The sequence below is a fragment of the Piliocolobus tephrosceles genome, chromosome 18 (assembly GCF_002776525.5).
Source record: "Piliocolobus tephrosceles isolate RC106 chromosome 18, ASM277652v3, whole genome shotgun sequence".
Taxonomy (NCBI): domain Eukaryota; kingdom Metazoa; phylum Chordata; class Mammalia; order Primates; family Cercopithecidae; genus Piliocolobus; species Piliocolobus tephrosceles.
The window spans coordinates 72717107-72735481 of record NC_045451.1 but is presented as its reverse complement, the minus strand read 5'-3'; the positions used below and the strand labels follow the sequence as shown (position 1 = coordinate 72735481).

At 42.3% G+C, this 18375-nt stretch overlaps 1 protein-coding gene across 5 annotated transcripts in view; it reads left to right on the top strand.

The window, feature by feature from the left end:
- The window catches only part of SPIRE1 (spire type actin nucleation factor 1), a 197140-nt gene that overhangs the window by 77105 nt on the left and 101660 nt on the right, over positions 1–18375 (top strand). The window lies entirely within an intron of this gene.

The following is an 18375-nucleotide window of genomic DNA, read 5'->3' as shown; positions in this document are numbered from 1 at the left end:
CATAGCTTGGTTCAGATTTGATTGTCTTTGGTCGTTTTGGGTTTTTTTTTTTCCTCCCCTTCTCTTAAAAGCCTTTAAGGCCTAACTTTAAAAAAAAAATGCAAAAGGACCCGTTTCCAAAATTGTATGTTTCTTCAAAGCAAGCCAGTCAAGTTCCTGTGATGATTGCTGAGGTTTTGCAGAGGCAGTTGATTATCGCCGCAAATTTTCTTTACTTCTGTTGAAGTACAATTTACTCTGAGGCTTACTTATAGGAAAAAAGTCAAAACCTCTGTGGTTCTTCAACTGTAACATTTGCATAAGCAGAACTCCACATATTTATAGCCTGTGTATTTCTTTTAGTATTTGAATTCTGTATTTTCTTACTGTCTTAGTCTGTTTGGGCTGCTATAACGGAATACCGTAGACTGGGTGACCGAAGAGTAAGAGATTGATCCAGGGCTACACACTGGATAGTGGGTAGAGTCTCCGCTCATGATTACTAGTCTGGTTATCTGTTCACAGTGGAAGTACTTGTTCAGTTTTTTAAAAAATCAACCTTGAAGTATAATTTAAATATAATAAAATGCTGATAATTTAAATGTACAGTTTGATGAGTATGTAATCACTGCTCCAATCATTTCATCACCCCAGAAAGTTTCCTGTGCAGTCAGTCCCCCAGCTCCAACTTCATATAAATTGAACTGTACAGAACGTGTTTTTTGTGCTGACTTTTCTTGCTAGCAGTGTTTTTGAGATTCATCTGTGTTGACTGTACAGTAATAGTGTCCCTTTGTATTACTGGCTATTATTCCATTGTGTCAATATATTGCGATTTGTTTATCCATTCCTCTGTTGATGAACAGTTGGGTTAGTTACAGTTTTGGGTGATTGCTGCTATAAGCATTTAGGTATGAGTCTTTTTATGGATATATGCTTTTTATTTTTCTAGGGTAAACAGGAATGTAATTGGTGGGTCATATGGTAAATGTGTGTTTGAGTTTTGTAAGAAACTCCTAAACAACTTTATAGTATGGTTGCGTGGTTTTGTATTCACAGCAGCAGTGTACATGTTCTAGTTTTCCACATCTTCACCAATACTTATTATTGTCAGTCTTTTTAATTTTAGTCATTCTAGAGGATGCAAAATGGTATCTCATTCTCATGTGCTTTTCCCTGATGACTAGCGAGGTATAGCATTTATTCACATGCTTATCAGCCATTTGTATATCTTCTTTTTGTAAGGTATATGTTCATATCTTTTGCCTGCTTTTTATTGGATTGTTTATCTTATTGAGTTCTGTTTTTTAAAAAATATATTCTAGACCCTAGTTCTTGATAAGATAAATATACATATATGTAAAATAGATATTTTTGCCCAGCATGTGACTTGTCTTTTTATTGCTATTATTGTCTTTTGAAGAACAAAGTTTTAATTTTGATCAATTCTAATTTGTCAACTTTTTATTTTATGTTTAGTGTTTTTATGTATCTTGTGTAAGAAGTATTTGTCTACCTCATTGACAATGACTATGTAGAAATAGAAAACATATAAAAATCTGCATGACACTACTAGTGTCATGCAGATTTTCTCCTTTTTTTCTAGAATATTCCTAGATTTAGCTTTTATATTTTGATATATGATCCATTTAAAAATAATTTTTGTATATGGTATGAGGCAGGGGTCTGGGATATTCATTTTTCAGATATGTATCCAGTTGTTTCAGCACCATTTGTTGAATGATATCCTTTCCCCATTGAGCTACCTTGGTACTTTCATTAAAAATCCATTTATCATGTAAGTGTGGGACTATGGATTCCCAGTTTATCTGTTGACCTTTAGGCCAGGCCAGTGTTAAACAGTGTTGATTACTGTAACTTTACTGTAAGTCTTTTTTTTTTTTTTTGAGACAGAGTCTCACTCTATTGCCTAGGCTGCAGTACAGTGGTGCGATCTCGGCTCACTGCAACTTCCACCTCCCAGGTTTGAGTGATTCTTCTGCCTCAGCCTCCCGAGTAGCTGGAACTACAGGCACATGCCTGCACACCCGGCTAATTTTTTGTATTTTTAGTAGAGACGGGGTTTCACCATGTTAGCCAGAATGATCTCAATCTCCTGACCCTGTGATCTGCTCGCCTTGGCCTCCCAAAGTGCTGGAATTACAGGCGTGAGCCACCGTGCCCGGTCTTTTTTTTTTTTTTTCTCTTTTGAGATGGAGTCTCCCTCTGTTGCCCAGGCTGGAGTGCAGTGGCACGATCTCAGCTCACTGCAGTCTCCGCCTTATGGGTTCAAGTGATTCTCCTGCCTTGGCCTCCCAAAGTGCTGGGATTACAGGCGCCCGCCACCAACCTTGCTGATTTTCGTATTTTAGGTAGAGACGGGATTTTGCTGTGTCTACCAGGCTGGTCTTGAGCAACTCCCGCCTCAGCCTCGCAAAGTGCTAGGATTACAGAGGTGAGCCACCATGCCTGGTGATTGTAAGTCTTAAAATTAGGTAGTGTAAGTCATCCAGCTTTGTTATTCCTTTCCAAAATTGTTCTGGCTATTCTAGATAATTTGCATTTCCATATACTTTTTTTTTTTTTTTGAGATGAGTCTCACTCTGTCGCCCAGGCTGGAGTGCAGTGACACGATCTCGGCTCACTGCAACCTCTGCTTCCTGGGTTCAAGCGATTCTCTTGCCTCAGCCTCCTGAGTAGCTGGGATTACAGGCATGCACCACCATGCCTGGCTAATTTTGTGTTTTTAGTAGAGACGGGGTTTCTCGATGTTGGTCAGGCTGGTCTCGAGCTCCTGACCTCAGGTGATCCGCCCACCTCGGCCTCCCAAAGTGCTGGGATTACAGGCGTGAGCCACCGCGTCCGGCCTCCATATACGTTTTTAAATCAGTTTTTCAGTTTCTCTAAAAATCTTAACTAGGATTTTAAGATTGCATTGACTTTAAGTCAGTTTGGAAAGAGCTGACATTGTAACAGTATTAGTCTTTCAATGCATAAATTTGGTATATCTCTCCATTTACTTAGACCTTTACTTTCTTTCAGCAATGTGTAGTTCTTAGTGTTAGGATATTGCAAGTTGTTGTAGGCAGGAGTAACTCTTATGCAGATGCAAATACATATGCCTATTTACCACTTACAAAAAGCAACAAAAGCATATCTAAACTTTAGGGAAAGGCCAGGCTCAGTAGTTCATGCCTGTTATCCCAGCACTTTGGGAGAATCCCTTGAGACCAGCCTGGGTAACATAGCAAGACCCCATCACTATAAAAAAATACAAAAATTAGCTGGGCCTGGTTATGTGCATCTGTAGTCCCAGCTATTCAGCAGGTTGAGGCAGGAGGATTGCTTAAACTCAGGGATTTGAGGTTATAGTGAGCTGTGATCATGCTACTGCACTCTACCCTGGGCAACAGAGTGAGACCCTGTGTCTAAATAAATAAATAATTACTAGGGAAGATTTTTCTTTTTTTTTTCTTTTTTTTTTTTTTTTGAGACGGAGTCTCGCTCTGTCGCCCAGGCTGGAGTGCAGTGGCCGGATCTCAGCTCACTGCAAGCTCCGCCTCCCGGGTTTACGCCATTCTCCTGCCTCAGCCTCCTGAGTAGTTGGGACTACAGGCGCCCGCCACCTCGCCCGGCTAGTTTTTTGTATTTTTTAGTAGAGATGGGGTTTCACCGTGTTAGCCAGGATGGTCTCGAACTCCTGACCTCGTGATCCACCCGTCTCGGCCTCCCAAAGTGCTGGGATTACAGGCTTGAGCCACTGCGTCCGGCCGATTTTTCTTTTTTGAGAAATAACTAGCTTTTTATTTTAATTTTTTAATTCTTTTTTACTCTTTTTGTTCACTGAGTCATAACTAGCCATTTTTGAGGATCTAGTTTGTCAAACTGAAGTCATGAATAATTGCTATATCACTATCAATAACTTTGATCCCTGTCTTTCTGTCATTTTCAACTTTTTCCTCTCTACCTTCTTTTCATCACCATTCAAAACATGCTTAAAACTCTGGTCTTAAAAGACAGACTAAAAAACACCTGCCTTTGCCCTGTCTTATCTCCAGCTACTGCCATGTATTTTCCCTTTTCTTCATAGAATTTTCTGAGACTGCTGTGTACAAGTTTCTATTTACTCACCCAGATTGCCCTTGCCAAAGTCTCCAATGACCACCTTACTGAATCCAGTGGACGTGTGCTACAGTTCCTCTTCTTACTCACATTCAATACACATGACGATGCCTTCCGTCTTGAAATATTTTCTTTCTTTGGTTTTTGTGATACCACCATTTTTGGATTTCATCCTTTTCTCCCTTTCCCAACCCTGTTGCTCCTTTACACTCCAATCTCTTGGTTTGTCATCCTCTGGCCAGCCACTGAATGTTTAGTTCTTCTCCTGTCTGCATTCTCTCCTTAGGCTGTCTCATACACTCTGCGACTTCACTAACCAGTGATACGCCAGGGAATCGCACCGTATGTTCCTAGCCCTTGGCTTACCTTTGCCACCCACACAGCTGCCTGTCTAGTGTCTGTGATTATATTTCCCACAGGTATTTAACTTGCCATCTTTCTCATCCAAACTGTTTTTCCTCCAGTTTTCCATATCAGTAAATTCTACCACTATCCCTACTAGCCCAAGCTAGAAACCCAGGAATCATTTTTTTTTCTGCCTACATTTAATGCATTGTGAAGTCCTGTCTGTTCTACCTCCTAAAGACTCTTCCTCTGTCTACCTACTATTATTAGCCATCCCAGGAAACCATCAGCCCTGTGTTTGACTCTACTGCAGTAGCCTCCTGTTTGATCTTCCTGCATCTGCTCGAGCCCATTTCTAATCCATTCTCCAACACTGTATTTTTTAAGCCACATTACCTATATATATATATTTTTAAATTAATACTTTATTTTTTTAGAGCAGTTTTAAGTTTACAGAAAAATTGCTCAGAAAGTACAGAGAATTCTCACATAATCCTAAGTCACTTTCTCCTGTTATTAATATCTTGCATTAGTGCAGTACAATTGATGAACCAATATTGATACATTAAAAATTAAAAGTCGGCTGGACACGTTGGCTCACACCTATAATCCCAGCACTTTGGGAGGCTGAGGTGGGCAGATCATGAGGTCAGGAGATGAAGACCATCCTGGCTAACACAGTGAAACCCCATCTCTACTAAAAATACAAAAAATTAGCCGGGCGTGGTGGCGGACGCCTGTAGTCCTAGCTACTCGGGAGGCTGAGGCAGGAGAATGACGTGAACCCGGGAGGTGGAGCTTGCAGTGAGCCGAGATTGCACCACTGCACTCTAGCCTGGGCGACAGAGCAAGAATCCATGTCAAAGGGAAAAAAAAGAAAAATTAAAAGTCGATAGTACATAAGGGTTCACTTTTTATGTTTTACATTCTATGGGTTTTGACAGATATATGATTACACATGTCCATCATTACTGTTATATAGATAGCTCATTTCTTTTTTATCTTTGAATATTACTCCATTATCTGGATTTACCACAGTTTGTTTACCCATTCACCTATTGAGGAACATCTTGGTTGCTTCTAAGTGTGACTATAAACATTCATCTGCAGGTTTTTGTATGGACATAGTTTAAACTTATTTGGGTAAATACCAAGAAGCATATTTGCCGGATCATTTGGTAATGATGTGTTTAGTTTTGTAGGAAACTGCGAAGTTGTCCCCCAATTTTGCATTCCCGAGAGTTTCTGTTGCTCCACATCCTTGCTAGCATTTGGTATTATCGGTATTCTATATTTTAGTCACTCTCAGAGGGGTGTAGTAGTAGCTCGTGATTTGTAGTTCCTCATTGGCATATGATGTAGAGCATGTTTTCATATGCTTATTTGCCATCTGTGTATCTTCTTTGGTGTGGTGTACATTCACATTCTTTGCCTATTATATAATTGGGTTGTTTTCTCACTGGATTTTAATAATTCTTTGTATATTTTGGATACCAGTTCTTCATTAGATATGTGTTCTGCAGATATTTTCTTCCAGTCTGTGACTTGGGTCATTTTATTCTCTGAAAAATGTCTTTAATAAAGTCCAGCTTAGTCAATTCTTTCTTTCATGGGTTGTGGTTTGATGTTGTATCTAAAACATCATTGTCAAACCCAATGTTGCCTGTCTTCTAGGAGTTTTATATTTTCGGATTTTATATTTAGTTCTATCATCCCTTTTGAGTTAATTTTTGTGAAAGGTTTAAGGTCCATGTCTAGATTCATATTTTTACTTGTGCACGTACAGTTGTTCCAGAACCATTTGATGAAAAAACAATCTTGGCTTCATTTTGTATTGCTTTTGCTCCTTTGTGAAAGATCATTTGACTCTATTTGTGTGAGTGCATTTCTCGGCTCTGTACTCTGTCCCATTGATCTATTTTATGATTTCTTTTGCCAGTACCACAGTGTATCTTCTATGTAAAAAAAAAATTTTAACAATTTCTTTTTTTTTGTTTTCGAGACAGGGTCTCATTCTGTTACCCTGGCTGGAGTGCAGTGGTGCCAACACGGCTCACTGCAGTATTTTCTGGGCTCAAGCTATCCTCTTGCCTCAACCTCCCAAATAGCTGGGACGCAGGTGCATGCCACCACGCCTGAGTAATTTTTTAATTCTGTGTAGAGACAGGCTGGGCGTGGTGGCTCATGTCTGTAATCCTAGCACTGTGTGAGGCTGAGGCAAGAGGATCAGTTAAGGCCAGGTGTTTGGGACAGTTTGGCAACATAGTGAGACCCTGTCTCTTAAAAAAAAAATGACGTGAGATCATCTTGGTCCACAAAACACATCAGTATCCTGTATTACTTTTATTTGAAAAAGACCCATATCCTTGAGATAGCCTGTATGAGACCCTATATGATTATGTAATTGACCCCCCAACTCCCAACTGCTGGTCTAGCTTCATCCTCGCTCTTCCTGTAGTCATTAGGATTTTTCTCAGTCATTCCATGTTCTTGACCTCTAGTCCTTCATACTCAGTACTTCCTGTTTCTGGAACTCTGCTGTAACCCCTTCTGCTCCTGTGTAACTCCTACTTATCTTTCAGGTGTCTGTTTAAACTTTACTCTCTTAGTGAGGGCTTCCGTGACCCCAGACTAGGTTGTAATTCCCTGTTATATGCTCCCATGACACTTTCTTGTTATTGTAATGTTTAAATTGGTTATATGAGTCAGTTTATTATCTGTTCTCCCCAAGTCAAAAGCTCTGTGAAGGCCATAGACCTCCTCTGTTTTCTTCATTGCTGTATCTCCATTGCCACATACACTTTGCTCTTAGGAAATGTCTGTTGACTGAATTAGTGAAGGGAATTATGCACAGTGGACATTAGCTAGGTTAATAGAAAATTATGCTTTTGAGGGATAGAGTTATTAGATGTGGGATTACAATAGTATTTAGAGATTGTGACAAAGTATTTTATTAAAGCTTTATAGTATTTTTGTGAACACAGTGGAAAAATGTGAGATCATTTTGTGAAGTTAGGTTGCAATCAGTGGGGACAATGTCTCTGGTGTTCTGAAGGGCTTCTTAGTTGGGACTTATCTTTAAATCAATTTTCTAAAGACTCAGAATGCATACCCAGACTGGCCAGTTTTGGTCTGGGAGTAATGGAGAATGTGTTAGGTGGCAGACTCTAGATTTTACATGATTCTACCAAGCTAAAATGATTGTTCAAATAAATAGGGGCCGGGCGTGGTGGCTCACGCCTGTAATCCTAGCACTTTGGGAGGCTGAGGCAGGTGGATCACTTCAGGTCAAGAGTTTGAGACCAGCCTGGCCAATATAGTGAAACCCCACCTCTACTAAAAATACAAAAATTAGCTGAGCATAGTGGATGGCACCTGTAATCCCACCTACTCAGGAGGCTGAGGCGGGAGAATTGCTTGAACCCAGGAGGCGGAGGTTGCGGTGAGCCGAGAATGTGCAACTGCATTTCGGTCTGGATGACAAAGTGAGGCTCCATCTCAAAAAAATAAAATTAATAAATAAATAGGATAAGATAGGTTTGAGATAAATTTATGTAGCCTTTTACCAGGTCTGAAAAACATCTTTCACAAGCTAAAAAAAAGAAACACACACTAAAGGAGAAATATGCTTAACTATTATGATGTGTGTGACTTGGCCATTATAGTTGACTGTAAACCCAAAGGGTTGATAATTTAATGAGCTTACCAGAAATCTGAATACTGAACTGGGTGTATTTATGTGGTGTGGAACAAGGAAAGTCCTCATTTGGTGTGTTCTCTGATGATTATACAACACATGGAATAGGATTTAATTCTTGAAGCCACCTTTTAGACCAAGAATGGCAGAGTAGGAGATGTCCAGGTGTGCAGCTCTGTGGAAGAGAATTCTGGATATGGAATTCTATAAGTAAGGAGGACTCCAGCCTGGCTTTGTTACATATTAACTGTCTCAGTTTTCTTATGTTTAAAATGAGAAAAATTAATGTCTGCTTCCTAGGATGATTGTAATGTATAGAGGAAAACATACTCCTAAAGTGCTCTACAGATATAAGGAAATCACAGTATTTGATTGACAAGGGGACTTGAAGAAACTTTTCTGGTTTTGGTTTTAAAATGTTTAAGCTGGAAAAGAGGGGATTTTGGTAATGAAGCATGACGACAAAGGCAGTAGCAGCTGCTGTTTGTTAGATGAGGACTGAAAGGCCTGGGCGCCATGCTCAGCAACCTTGATATTTGATATAGGTCATCTCCATTTCAGCAGATTTGACATTTAAGACTCACGCTATCTATTGCTATTTACACATGTTAAACAAAAATCTTAAAGCACATACTCCATGTAGAGCAAAGTGCTGCATTCTAGCAAATACCAAGAAGAATCATACTTGATCATGCCAGCAAAGGAGACAAATATGGACTCCAATACTTTTAGGAAGTCAAAGTCAGCACAAAGAGGGGCTGGATGAAGGGGAATAACACGGTGACGGGAAGACTTGGTTATGGGATGGGTGGTGGGTGCTCTGCACGAAGCACTGGTGTTAGTGTGTGTGCTGCTATTCAACAGTGAGGCTGCCCTCAGTGGCCGGACCTGGCAGCTAGAGAACAAGCAGTTCCATCTGTGTGTCTGTTGACCCCACACAGGATAAACAAGTAGATACGACATTGTAGTAGCCTTACATTTCAGAATACGTGGTTTTATTGAGTACCCTCTTCTTCTGCCCCATATCAATTGGTTGGGCTTTAAAACCACTTGTTCCATTTAGCTCTAAAACTTTACACTGTAATTCATGTTCATTTTAACGAATGTCAGAGGCCCCGGAAATGTCCAAGGGGGTGGGGGGAGCTGGTGCTACTGTGACAGGACATGAGCAACGGTTTTCCATCGGCCTTGAGACTAGTAACTCAGATGAATATTTTAGATCTGATGCTGTCTTTTCTCTCTCTCTCTTTTTTTAAAAAACATTTCCACATGTTTTGGCCAATAATCTCCTATAATTTGCATAAGTAAGTATGTATCTATGCAAAGTCACCTGTCCAGGTACTCTTATGTTTCAGTCATTTTTCTAGTCGTCCCCCCTTGTCTCCAGTTCAAGACAGTGTCTGAAGAACTAGGTATATGCTTCTCTGGCAAAATATTAGACATTCCCTCAATCCAATGAAAGTGATGAGTCAGCTGGTGCACATGCCAGTGTAATAAATTAGCCAAGTCTTTTTTTGCCCGTGTTTCTTTTTTCTTTTTTTTTTTTGAGACAGAGTCTCGCTCTGTTGCCCAGGCAGGAGTACAGTGGCCAATCTCAGCTCACTGCAAGCTCTGCCTCCCGGGTTCACGCCATTCTCCTGCCTCAGCCTCCCAAGTAAGCTGGGACTACAGGTGCCGCCACCATACCCAGCTATTTTTTTTGTATTTTTTTTAGTAGAGTCAGGGTTTCACCATGTTAGCCAGGATGGTCTCGATCTCCTGACTTCGTAATCCACCCACCTTGGCCTCCCAAAGTGCTGGGATTACAGGCGTGAGCCACCACACCTGGCCATGTTATGCCTGTATTTCTAAGAGTATGGGTTAATTTTAGAACTACTTTCTGGCTCAGGTTTAAGTTAGGAAAGGTGAGTAGATTTGGGACATTTAACCAGACCAGATATCCTTGGGCTAGCAGTTCCTCCAGGATGTTTCAGAGCTGTTCAGGCTGGATCACCACTACAGTGATCTGCTGGAATGACAAAGATGGAAGTAACAGGTATTTCTCCTACGTTCATAAGTTCCATATCTAACTTTAAACCATATATGTCTGAGAGGAAAGAATTTATATCTTGGCTCATGCACTCATTAACTTTTGAGTCCTTACTGTTTATAAAATAATATGGAGATATAAAGAGGAATTACAGAAGGATTTTGCCTTCAAGGAGCTTAGTCTTGTTGGAGAATTAAGATAGGTATATAGTTAGCCATAATCCAAGGTAACAAGTGAAATGTACCACATAAACATGCAAATTAACATCATGAAGATTCTGAAGAAAAAAATAGTTGTTTTGACTAATTCATAGAGATTGTGATGTGATGGTAGAATCAGGGATACCAAGGCATCATAGAGGAGATTCTTTAGAGAAGGGGGATGGAAAGATGAGTAGAGTTGGACATACAAAATGCAGGAGAAAGGCTATGCAGAAAATAGGAACGATACTGAACAGTGGCCTAGAGATGAGAAAGTGTAGAGCGTATAAAGGAAAGAGTAAGAAATCGGTGTAGCTGGACAGCAGCATACATGAGTGATAATGAAATTAGGTTGCAAAGGTAACTTTGTAGTAAGATGAGAAAAATGATTGGCACGTAAGAGTGGATTTGTCATTTAAAACCTACGTTCCCCCCATGGGAAGGTCTAGAAAACACTTTCACCATAACTGTGAAAAATAAATTAGTAAGGGGAACCCCAGCATCCTTGAAGTACTCCGATCACTCTTCCACATATGCCAGACCTTACAGTGGAAACTCTGGTCACTGAATTGGGAAACCTGAATGCAATGGAAATAATTGGATCCCAGGGCGGCAGGAGCCAAATGGTGGCCCTCAGTCACCAAAGGCAAGGTAGACATGACTACCGTAATGAACAGCAGAGTTGGAGCAGCAGTCGTAATAGTCCAACTCACAAAGACCAGTGGCTTTGGTTATTTGATCATGGCATTCCTAGAAGTAAAATGGGAAACGTACTAAATTCTTACTTGATTTGTATAAGCAGGAAAGTTACAGGTTAAGTAAACAAAACTCAAACTTGATTAATAAAAACAGAGAGTCATGACCCTCAGTCAGTTCCCATACTTGAGCCATTTCCAGACCCAGAACCCACTGAATGTAGGGAGGTTGAATTCCCTTAAGGAAGGATCCTGGTACGATACCAAAAATTTATATTTTGTTAGTCCTTCCCCAAAGGACTTAGGGCTTTTTACCAGTGTAACTGCGTATTGGGGAAAAAGAAGTAATCAGACCTTTTAGGGATGGCTGGACACTGACTCTGAACTGATACTGATTCCAGGAGACCCAAAATATCACTGTGATCCACCAGTTAAGAGTAATACTATGTGGGCTATTCTGGGTCCTTTGCCTTTTTATATAAACTTTAGAATTAGTTTAATATCTGCAAAATAATTTGCTGAAATTTGGATTGCATTGAATCTGTAGATCAAGCTGGAAAGAACTGACACCTTGACAATGAGTCTTCCTGTCCATGAATATGGAATGTCTCTCCGTGTCTTTAGTTCTTTCATTTTGTTGATCAGTATTTTGTATTTTTCCTTATACAGATCTTGTGTGTGTTTTGTTAGATTTATACCTCAGTATTTTATTTTGGGGGGTGCTCATGTAAGTGGTATTATATTTTTAATTTCAAATTCTACTTGTTCATTGCTGGTATGTATTAAAATGACTGACTTTTGTATATTAACCTTGAATCCTGCAACCTTGCTATAATTGCTTATTAGTTCCAGGGAGATTTTGTTCATTCTTTTGCCCAATGCCCACTGTAACCACTACCTGGCTACTGTCTATGTTTCCCCAAGGCGCTGTGGCTCTACAATCAGCCAGTCGCAAAGCCAGCCAGGCCTTTGTCCTTCCCCCAGACCCCAGGTAGGTCTAGAGATGCTGCCTGGTCAGTAGAGACTGGAGTCAGAAACTTTAGAAATCTACCTACTGTTCTGCCTGGTATTCTGCTCTACTGTGGCTGAGCTAGCACTCAAACCATGGGACACAGTCCTTCCCACTCCTCCCCTGCGTCTTCCACAGGCAGAGGCGCCTCACCCCATGGCCACCACCAAGGCCCACGGGGAGTACTGCCAGGCTACTGCTTATATTCATTGAGGGCCCAAGGCCTTTTCAGCCAGTTTTTAGTGAATGCTGCCAGGCCCTGGGACTCACCCTTCAGGGCAGTGGGCTCTCCTCTGGCCCAGGGCACATCTGGAAATGCTGTCCTAGAGCCAAGTCCTCTTACTGGGAGCCGCAAGAGCCCACTTGGTGCTCTGCCCCACGGTGGCCAAGCTGGTACCTAAGTTGCAAGACAAAGCCCCTTTGACTTTTCCCTCTGCTTTAGTCCAACACAGGAAGTCTTTCACCGCAGCCACCACAGCTGGGAAGGGGCTGGGTCTCACCTGAAGCCAACTCATCCTGCAGTCTCACCCACGGCCTGTGGCATACCACCTGGGCATTGCTGCTGATCATTCAGGGCCCAAGGACTCGTTAGTCAGCAAGTGATGAATCCTGCCGAGACTGGGTCCTCCTGTTCAAGGCAGCAGGTTCCCTTCTGCCCCAGGGTGTACCTAGAAGTCCATTAGCTAGGGCCTGGAGTGGGGGTCTCATGACTCTGCCTGGTGTTCTTGTAGCAGGAAGAGCCGCAGACAAAACCCCTCAGACACCGAATTAAAGAAGGAAGGGGGCCGGGTGCGGTGGCTCAAGCCTGTAATCCCAGCACTTTGGGAGGCCGAGGCGGGCGGATCACGAGGTCAGGAGATGGAGACCATCCTGGGTAACACGGTGAAACCCCGTCTCTACTAAAAAATACAAAAAACTAGCCGGGCGAGGTGGCGGCGCCTGTAGTCCCAGCTACTTGGGAGGCTGAGGCAGGTGAATGGCGGGAACCCAGGAGGCGGAGCTTGCAGTGAGCTGAGATCTGGCCACTGCACTCCAGCCTGGGCCACAGAGCGAGACTCCATCTCAAAAAAAAAAAAGAAAGAAGGAAGGGGTTTATTCCACCGGGAGCATCGGCAAGACTTCCTGTCTCAAGAGCCGCACTCCCCGAGTGAGCAATTCCCGTCCTTTTTAAGGGCTCACAACTCTAAGGGGGTCTGTGTGAGAGGGTCATGATCGATTGAGCAAGCAGGGAGTCTGTGACTGGGGGTTGCATACACTGGTAGTTAGAAGGGAACAGAATAGGACAGGGATCTTCACAATGCTTTTTTAATGCAAATAGCCTATTAGGTCGGGGTTGATCTTTATTTAACTACCAGGCCCAGGGTGTGGCGCCGGGCCATCTGCTTGTGGATTTCATTTCTGCCTTTTAGTTTTTACTTTTTCTTTCTTTGGAGGCAGAAATTGGGCATAAGACAATAGGAGGGGTGGTTTCTGTCTTACTGTGGCTGAAGCTGGTGTCCGAGATGCAAGACATGGTCCTCTCTATTCTTCCCTCTCCTCTTCAAGTGGAAAAAAGGGGCCTCTTTCGGAGCCGCGCACGGTGCCGCCTGGCGTTGGGAGGGGGTAGTGCAAGCACTCTTTCAGCCGTCCTGGCTGGTGTCTCCGTAGGTCACGTACCGCACAAGTCCACTGGCTCTGAGCCCAGCTCAGCACCAGGACTTGCCAGGAGCTGCAGTCCTTGTGGCTTAGAGTGCCTTTCAAGTTCATTTAGAGCCAGCCCCAGGGCACTTAAGCTCGCAGTGGTAAGGCTTGCCAGAACTCAAGTTCCCACTACTGGGGTAGGCGTTTGAGCGATTCCTCTCTGCCTAGGGCTGGTCTAAATGTTCGCTTTGTAAGTGGGCATTGGCCTCAGCCCGATTTACTTTCCCCTGTGACAGGACAACACTGAATTCGGTGCAAAGTCTCACAATTGCTGTGCTTTTCTTCTCCCAAGCACATAGATTCTCTCTCTGCGGCCCATGGCCGAGGCCAGGAGGTGGGGGAGGGGTGGCGTCAGCAATTCAAGACTGTCTTTCCTACTCTGTTTGGTGCATCTTTCAGTGATCTGAAGTTAAAACCTGGTACTGATTTCTGGTTCTTATGAAGGTGCCTTTTTTGTGATAGTTGTTAAATTTGGTGTTCCTGCAGGGCTGATGATCAATAAAGCCATCTATTCTCTCCCAACCCAGATTTTTTTTTTTTTTTTTTTCCTGAGATGGAGTCTCAGATGGAGTCTGAGATGTCATCCAGGCTGGAGTGCAGTGGCGTGATCTTTGCTCACTGCAAGCTCCGCCTCCCGGGTTCACGCCATTCTCCCGCCTCAGCCTCCCAAGTAGCTGGGACTATAGGCGCCCCTCACAACGCCTGGCTAATTTTGTGTTTGTATTTTTAGCAGAGACGGGGTTTCACCGTGTTAGCCAGGATGGTCTCAATCTCCTGACCGCGTGATCTGCCCGCCTCAGCCTCCCGAAGTGCTGGGATTACAGGCGTGAGCCACCACGCCTGGCCACAACCCAGACTTTTAAGAATAAAATTCTATAACTTTTTGAAAAGATTGCTACTAAATATTTTATTTTATATGTACAAAAATGAACTCAGAAGTAGATGTATTACTGTTATAAAGCAACTTATCAATTTAATTATGAGATATTTGTTTAGTATCTGCTATGAACCAAAGTACTGTGTAACACACTGTGAACAAAACAGACAAGATCCAGGGCCTCCTGGAACTGACATTTTAGTGGAGAAAGTAGACCATAAACAAACATTATGATTTGAGGTGCTTATTACTTATTCACATGGAAGTATTCAGTAGACCATATGATATATTGCCTGCATCCCAGAGACGAACTGTAGATTAGTAATGTAAGTTAAGGAAAGATCGGAATACATACTGCGTTTATAGCATTGGCTATGTATAAGATCACTTTGCAAGAGATTGTGGAAGCAAGTAGAGTGCATGAGCTCTGAAGAACTCCATCAATTAAACAGTTGCAGGAGGAAGGATCTATAGACAGATTGAGAAGTAGTTGCTGAGAGAAAATCTAGAATCCAGAGTGTTTAGAACGGAAGAAATGAGTCAGTTGTGGTGGATGCTATTAAGCAGTCATTTAGGATGAGGATGGATTAAACTTGGTACATAGAGATTGTTTGTGACTTTAGTATTAGTGTTTCAGTGGTTTCAGAGGGAAAGACGTTAGATGGAAATGAATTAAACAGTGAATGGAAGGAGAGAAAGGAGAGATGGGCTCGTTACAGATAGTGGCTCATGTCTGTAATCCTAGCACTTTGGGAGACCAAGGCAGCAGGATTGCTTGAGCCCAGGGGTTCAAAACTAGCCTGAGTAACATAGTAAGACCCCATCTCTGCAAAAAATGTAAAAATTAGCCAGATGTGGTGGCATACACCTGTAGTCCCAGCTACTCAGGAGGCAGAGACTGCAGTGAGCCATGATCGTACCATTGCACTCTAGCCTGGGTGACAGAGTGAGATCCTGTCTCTCTAGAAAAAAAAAAAAAAGATAAACTGCATAAACTGCTGCCTTACCTTCATGATTCTATACAAACGAATAGCTGAGATTTTTCTCTTTTCATCTTCATCTTCCAGGCCTTCTTCTGCAGCCTCATGAGATCATCATTGCTACCATGAGCGTTGCTGCCGCCCTTTCGGGAGGTTTGCTTGTATGGGCAGCACAGAAGTGAGATTGCACTGGAGGGTGTGAGGGGTTAGGAGAGTGGGGCTGACCTTTACAGTGGAATGGAAAACCTACTCCTCCACTGTGAAAGGAAGGAAGGGCAAATAAGTATAGATTCCTGTAAGTTTGTACGTTTGAAAGTGGGAAAATGATTGTTTTATTTGGAGCCGAGCCCTAGAGAGGCAGAAGAGAGTGTTGGATTAAAGAGAAAGATGATATAAAATGAATTCTTGAAGAATAGATCCACTCCTGTAGGCAAAGTGACTGAGTAGAGAAAAGAGCAAGCTTGCTGTTGGAAGCCATTGCTGGTTTTGATATTTGCAATGGTTTTGTGATTTTTCTCCCCCCAGCTCTAGAGGGAGGAATAGGGCTATATAAGAGGGTTTTCGCCCCTCCCTAGGATGAAGGGTAGGGTTGGCTGGGCATAGTAGCTCACGCATGTAATGCCAGCACTCTGGGAGGCCGAGGCCGGGTGGATCATGAGGTCAGGAGATCGAGACCATCCTGGCCAATGTGGTGAAACCCCGTCTCTACAAAAATACAAAAAAGTGCCCCAGCCTGGTGGTGCACACCTGTACTGCCAGCTACTCAAGAGGCTGAGTCAAGGGAATCACTTGAACCCAGGAGGTGGAGATTGCAGTGAGCTGAGATCGCGCCACTGCACTCCAGCCTGGCGACAGAGCGAGACTCTGTCTCAAAAAAACCAAAAAACAACAAAAACATACAAAAAAAAGCAAAACAAAAAAAGAAGGATAGGGTTATATAGATGGTTAGAGTCATCCAATCATGTAAAACTCAGTTAATTGTGATTTCTCACTGGGAATAATTGCAACAAGACCTTCTCAGCCTTAAAAAATTATGTACGGAATGTAATCTAACTTTTTTGTTTCTGAGACGTTCATTAGTGGGACGCTCTGATGGTTAAAGTGACTGCTCTAGGTTCAGTTTAACAAGTTTTTTCCTAATGCACACCACAGTGTTAGGCTCTGCCATCTTTGAAAGTTAAAATCCTTGCCCTAAGCAGCACCTGCCTGTGGTGAGAAGGGTACATGCTATGAAAGCAGTGTGTACCCTGTGCCAGCGAAGCACTGAAATGGTACCTTCTCCTGAACAGGCTAGGCTGGTGGACAGATTTGGGGTTGTCCTGGGACCCTTCCAGGAGGGATGACTAAAGTAGTCAATTGCCTTGGAACTTAGAACATCCATTGTTTAAATTCATTTTTGTGGTAGAAAATAGTGCATGGTGGCTCATTCCTGTAATCCTAGCACTTTGAGAGGCCAAGGGAGGCGGATTGCTTAAGTCCAGGAGTTCGAGACCAGCTTGGACAACATGGTGAAACCCTGTCTCTAAAAAAATTACAAAAAAAATTAGCCAGGCCTGGTGGTGTGTACCTGTTTTCCCAGCTACTAGGGAGTCTGAGGTGGGAGGATCACCTCAGCCCAAGGAGGTTGAAGCTGCAGTGAGCCATAATTGTACCACTGCACTCCAGCCCAGGTGACAGTGAGATCTTGTCTCAAAAGAAGGAAAAAAATAATAATAAAGAAAATAAAAGAATGGCTACAGTGCCAGGTCAGACCATAAAAACCAGTGAAAATACTACATATTTTCAGTAAGAAATATTTTTAAACAGTATTGTTTAAACACTTAGAAGTTAAGAATTTTTAAGCATGATATTCATTTTGAATGCTAGTATTGAGAAAATATTATTTCATTGGTAAAGTAGATTTCAGATTTTGTAGAGAATTTTTGAATTTTTGTAGAGAATTTTGAATGAGTGAGTGCTTTTAAGGGCTACAGTCAATGACTCTCTTATGTTTAACTTGTTAGAAACTTCTGCCTTTATTTTTTATTTGTGATGCACTTTTTTAAAAATGTAGTATTACCAGCCATAAATGAAATAATGAAAATGAACGACTTTATGTATTTATTTTGGGAGTAACTGATGAACATTGGAAAAGAGTGGGCTGAAGGAAGGAGAGGTCAGTGAGGACATTACTGAGTCCCTGTAATAAGCCAGATATTGTATCAGGTACTTCCATGCATAGTCTTAACAGAATCATAGTAAATGTAGGTATCATTGGCATCCCCATTTAACAGATGAGAAAAGTCATCACTAAAATGATTTGCCCTGAGGCAGCTGGCTAGTGGTAAAAGTCAGGATTTAATTTTAATTCTTTGGCTTCATTGCCTGTTGTTGTTGTTGTTTTTGAGATAGAGTTTTGCTTGTTCACCCAGGCTGAAGTGCAGTGGTGCAGTGTGGTGCTCGCTGCAACCTCCGCTTCCCCGGGTTCAAGCGATTCTCCTGCCTCAGCCTTCCAAGAAACTGGGATTACCGGCACATGCCACCATGCCCAGCTAATGTTTGTATTTTCAGTAGGGATGGGCCATGTTGCCCAGGCTGATCTCAAACTTCTGACCTCAAGTGATCCACCCGCCTCAGCCTCCCAAAGTACTGGGATTACAGGTGTGAGCCACCGTGCTGGCTGCCAGTGTTCTTTAGAGAGAGAGCAAGAATGAGAGAGAGAGAGAGAGAAAATAATAAAATTTAAAAGGTTTTATATGTGATTTTTTTGTTTAATAGCAGAA